The 5991-nt window shown below is 35.4% G+C and overlaps 1 non-coding gene across 1 annotated transcript; it reads right to left on the bottom strand.

The window, feature by feature from the left end:
- Nucleotides 1-514: 514 nt before the first annotated feature.
- LOC143648949 (U6 spliceosomal RNA) lies at nucleotides 515-619 on the bottom strand. Its single transcript, XR_013158846.1, has one exon. It is a non-coding gene; the product is annotated as a U6 spliceosomal RNA (small nuclear RNA).
- Nucleotides 620-5991: the final 5372 nt, after the last annotated feature.

Raw genomic sequence — 5991 nt, 5'->3', positions numbered from 1 at the left:
AAATAAAAAAAAGAATGGTTTTCAAAGAACTCTTCAGCAAGTATAGGTCAGATTCCAGAGTTTGTCATGGGCTGCCATACGATACACTCAGATTTTTCCTTCTAGCTACTCCAGAATATAGGAAGCTAGAGGACTTAAGTACTTTTTTTATCATCACAATCAATTTTTTCCTTCTTTTTCTTGTGAACAATAACATATATACAGAAAAGCTATACATTTCAAAGCACAGCACCACAATTAATTGTAGAACATATTTCAGAGTTTGACATGGGTTACAATTTCACAATTTTAGGTTTTTACTTCTAGCTGCTCTAAAATACTGGAGACCAAAATAGATATCAATTTAATGATTCAGCATTCATATTCATTTGTTAAATCCTATCTTCTCTGTATAATTCCACCATCACCTTTAATCTTTCCATCCTTCTCTTTAGGGGTGTTTGGGCTATGGCAATTTTAAATTTCTCATATGGGAAGGGTCTGTCACTAATATGAGGTAGGGAAATTGAACTTTAAAAATATGGAACACTTCATGAATTTGTGTGTCATTCTTGCGCAGAGGCCAAGCTAATCTTCTCTGTATCGTTACAATTTTAGTATATGCGCCGCCAAAGCAAGCATTTAAATAAACTTTTAATATTGAAGAAGGATGTATGCAAAAAAATGTTAATACCAGGTGATAGTATTTGAACCCCAGTTATGGTAGGTTGAATTATATACCTGAGGAAAAAAATCTTAATTAAAAAATTAATCTTAATACCATTCTCATGGGTGTGACCCACTTTAAATAAGATCTTTTAAAGATGTTATTTCCAGCTAAGATGTGGCTGATTGAATCAGGATGTGTCTTAATCCTATTACTGGAGGACTTATAAAAAAAACTATGGGAAGGAGCAGGAAGCTGAAGTCTGTGGGAACCCAGAAGAAAAAGGAGAGGACATCGCCATGTAACAGGAAAGCCAAGGAATCTTAGGATTGACAATCAGCCAGAATGCTGCTGAATCCAGAAGAAAGCAAATCTTTTAGTCCCTGAAGTCATGAGCCAATAAATTCCCTTTGTTTACACCAACCCATTGTGTGGTATTTGTCATAGCACCTTGGCAGACTAAGACACAGATGAAGTTCTATACTTGATATACTCAGAGCTAAACTTTTCTACTTATAAATAAGACAGCTTGGCATAGTACAACGAAATGGACTTGGTGCACACCTAGGCTCCACCTTTTATTATCTGTAGACATTAAGCAAGTTATTTAATCTCCATGAGCCTCAATTTCCCTAGTTTTAAAACAAGTAAGATAATGCCAAACTTGTAAAATTCTATAAGGGTTAAGCAATCCAGTTCACATGAAATGGGCCACTCAGTGCCTGGCACACAGTTGTTGCTTAAGGTCTAGTGCTTTTACTATGATAGGATAAGCCTCTATCAGTCATTGTGTCAGTAAAGGAGGCTGAGGAGGGAAAGAGTTAAGAAAATGTGTGAGTTGGTTGCTATATGAAATGGTAAAAACTTGATATACAGGCTGGAGGGGGCGGGGTGGGAAGGTTGCTTTGTGCATGAGACAGGACTTAATCCTTCTCCTGGGGGCCCTGCCAAGACCCCTTCTCCAAACTACTCATTTTTTCCTTCCAAGGCCAATGAAGACTTGAGAATATTAAGGACTTACTAGTTAGGAAAGGAAAAGCAGTGTGATTATGAATTCTTAAGAAGTGAGGTTGTTTCACTCAGGGAAACTATACACTTTAAATTGTTTGTCTTTCTACAGTTTGTCTGTGTTGGCAGAACTGTTTAGGAAAATAGTCCTGCTATTAATGTTGTAAAAGGAAAAGGTGAAGATTAGAAAAGTGAGAGCACAGTAGTAAGTAGTATTGATGCTGAAAGGGAGAGGGATGGGCTTCTAGTAGTTGCCTTGGAGGAAAAAGGAAATCCACAGAAATATGCACATACACACATAAACTCATTCTTCCTGATGCGCATTCCACGTGTGGCCTGAAAATGTCCATATGTGTAGCAGGAACACTGCTGAGATACTTGATTTAATGAGAGAGTCAGTGCTTTTGCAGTCAATTTTTCAAATGCGACATTCTAAGAAAAGCATAACTGGGAAAGAGAAGGGCTTAAAATGGATTAAAATTTTAACAATTTCCAATCAAATGGAAGTGTTCTGGGAATAGTGCCAGAGAGTATTGTTGAATTGGTTTTGATATCAGCATTCTAAATTTAACCAGCTGGAATTATTTGTGATTTTTTGAAGTTATATGTATGAATATGTAGTACAGATATTGAAAATACAATATTTATTTTTATTAAAAAATCAAACTCTGTTCTCAGCAACTGAGGCATAAGAATACAAATTATGCTCAGAATATAGAATCACTGAATTTTAAGACAGGAAGGAATCATAGAGGTCAGCAAGTACAGTTTCTGGTAGGGAAATAATCTGGGGAAACTGAGGCTCATAATCATATCCAGTGAGACGCTGAGGCAGAATTGGAACAGAGTTCTCTGCTGATGTCTGAGTTAAGGCTCTTTTCATCACGTCCAGGTGCTTTCCCAATAGACACTGTGAAACTCTGCCACTGGCTTGGCCTACTTTCTGGACAAACAGATGGGCTCTTCTGGTGAACTTCTTGGGTAACATATGTGCATTTTAAACAGGACCCATGGGAAAAGCTTAATCTCATATAATGACAAATGTGGAAGACACCAAAAGCCTTTTTATAGGCTGCTGAGGCCAGCTGGCATTATCTGTTACATAGGGATTGTTTCTGTGGAAGTAACTTGAAGAATATACAAAATGTCAAGTCAACTGCATGTTTTCTCTTGATAAATGACTGAGCGATTGCTGTTTAAAGAGAAAAAAATTGTCTACTGCACACAATCTCTATAGTGAATTTTAAAAGGTTATTACCTTCTTCAACTCCATTTATATAAAGAAAGTTGGATTGCACAGGAAAGGATACAAGATGACAGGAATATCTACAGCCTCTATAGGTGAAACGTCCACGTGGCTAGCTGATACTCTCGGTTTCTCAAATGCTCCTTTCCACCTGTTTCACAGTCACCTTTCCTTTGGATTACAGCTAGTAAAGCAAACCAGAAATCATCTGCCTGCTGGGATCTCAGACCTCCCAGTGGGTCCTCGACGGAGAAAAAGTGAAGTTCTACTGCACAGTTGCTGGCAGCTGCCTTGCCCGCACCCATTGATTGCTCTGGGAATTGAATTGCCCCTCTAGTAGTGAGAAGTGATTTGACAAGAGGAGATTGGAGTCTTATCCCTTATGCAAACTTTTATTTAGTCACCCTTATTTCCCTGTGGTATCCTACTCCTTGTCTCCCTGCCTCCATAGAATAACTGTCTCATCTTTTATGGTGGGAGGAGGTAGAAGAGGATCTGGGGCTCAGATGAGTGCAGTGCACCCTGCACTCTCTCTTCAGAGGTCTTCCCGTTCCTGAGATTTGCTGAATTCTGTACAATCAGCTGACATCTAAGACCACCTCCATTGTAGCTTTTGGTTTCTCATTTTCTGGTGTGCTAAATCAATCACCAATCATTGATTTCTGGTTTCCAAAATTTTGCTGGTTGTCTTTTCTCCAATTCTCAACACCCCATCTGCCATGCTTTAAAATTTTATAACTGCCTTTTTAATAATGTACAGGAGGGAGTAAGGTAAATGTGTGCTTGATCAGCCATTTTTTAACTAGAATAGGTCCCAGAAATATAAAGCCTGAGTCAAATGGATGAATATATTAAGAGCCATTGATACACATAAGCATTTGTTTTTATTTAAAAATTTTTAAAAGCTTTGTGATATACAGTATGCTGCACATATTTAAATTGCAAGGTTTGATAAGTTTTGACACATATATATGGCTGTGATATAATCACTATAATCAAAACAGTAGCATATAAATCCCCCCTACCAAAGTTTCCTTGTACCCATAGTGCATATTGGGGACAACTGACATCTAAACAATATTGAATCATCTGACTAGCATCTTTCCATTTGTTTAGGTCTTCTTAAATTTCCCTGGACAATATTTTGTAAGTTTTAGTGTACAGGTCTTCAACCTTTTCTGTCAGATTTATCCTTAAGTATAACATACTTGAAAATGCTGTTGTAAATGATACTTTTTTCTAAATTTCAAATTCTGGTTATTCATTGTTAGTATATAGAAATATAATTGATTTTTCTATATTGATAATGTATCTTGCAACCTGCTAAACTCACTTATTAGTTCTTGTAGCTGTCTTGTAGCTTCCATGGGGTTTTCTGTATAAACATTAATGTTGGCTGTTAATAAAGATAATTTTACTTCCTTCTTGCCAATATGGACAGTTATTTCTTTATCTTGCCTAATCATATTTGTTAGACCTCCAGTACGATGTTGAATAGAGGTGGTGAGAATGGAAATTCTCATTTTGCTCCTGATCTTAAGGGCAGAGCCTTCAATCTTTCACCATTTAGGATGATGTCAGTTGTAGATTTTCTACAGATGTCTTTTATCAGATTGAGGAAATTCCCTTTAATTTATTTTTTTTCAGAGTTTTTTTTAAACAGGAATGGATATTGGATTTTGTTAAATGCATTTTTAATGTCTGTTAAGATAATCATATAGTTTTTCTTTTTTAGTTTGTTAATATGGTGAATTTAGTTGAGTGATTTCCAAATTTTAAATCTGCTTTGCATTATTGGCATAAACCCCACATATATATGACATATAATCCTGTTTTTATATTATTGAAATAAGCTTGTTAAAATTTTGTTTAGAAATTTTGCATGTATGTTCATGAAAGAAAATGTCTTTGGTTTTGATATTAAGATAATGCTGCCCTCATTGCATGAATTGGGAAGCATGCCTCTGTGTTTTTATTTTCTGGAACAATTTGAGTAGAATGGGAATTACTTCTTCCTTAAAAGTTTGGTGGATATCATCAAAAAAGCCACTGGAATGGAGTTTTCTTCCTGGGAAGTTTTTATAACTGCAAACTCAAGTTCTTTAATAGATCTAGGGTTATTCAGGTTATCTATTTCTTCCTGAATGAGCTTTGGTAGTTTTTGTCTTTGAAGAAATTTGTTTTAAGTTGTTGAATCTGTAGTCATAAATTTGTTTATAATATTTCCTTGTTATTATTTTAATGTCTGTAGAAAGTGTAATGATGTCATCTCTCTCATTACTGTTATTTGTATGTTATGTCATTCCCTCTTTTTTGCCCCTAATAAATATAGCTGGAGCTATATCAATTTTATTGACATTCTCAAAGAGCCAGCTTTTGATTTCATTAATTTTCTCTACTGATTTTCTGTTTTCATACTTTATTAGTTTGGACTGAGATCCTTATTATTTCTTTTCTTCTACTTTGGATTTCATTTACTCTTCCTTTTCTAGGTTCTTAAGGTGGAAGCTGAGTACACTGCATTCAGAACATTCTTCTTTTCCAGTACAGCCATTTAGTGCTGCCAATTTCCTGTTAAGTACTCCTTTGGTCATATCTCACAAAATTCAACTTCCTGCTTCACTATTTTTAAACACTTAAATTCCTTAGGCATTTTATAGCACAATAATATCTTGAATATTCTAACACTTTATACTATCTTTCTAGGATTCTCAAAATATTTGACCATATTTTATTCTCACAATAAGCTAAAACAGGTACTGATTGTATCCCCAGTTGAGCAGTTGGTCAGTTAAGCAATCAGCAGATATTTATTGAATACCGTACTTTGTGCTAGGCACTGGGGCTACAGTAGCAACAAAAGATTACCCTCTCTTTTTTCTTTCCAGTGGAATGAATAAGCATATTCATTCCAATAAGCATCCGATGACATATGGACACAGCAAAGTTAAGTGGCTTACCTAAGATCACACAGCTATACACATGGGATCTCATCTGTTAGCACCAATTTCAGGATCCTTTTATATGCTATAATATTTAATAATAATTTGTTTATTAAATATAAAAATAAAAGGGCATTAATAAAAAAACA

Source organism: Tamandua tetradactyla, chromosome 10 (genome assembly GCF_023851605.1).
Source record: "Tamandua tetradactyla isolate mTamTet1 chromosome 10, mTamTet1.pri, whole genome shotgun sequence".
NCBI lineage: Eukaryota > Metazoa > Chordata > Mammalia > Pilosa > Myrmecophagidae > Tamandua > Tamandua tetradactyla.
This window is presented reverse-complemented; position numbering and strand designations above follow the sequence as displayed.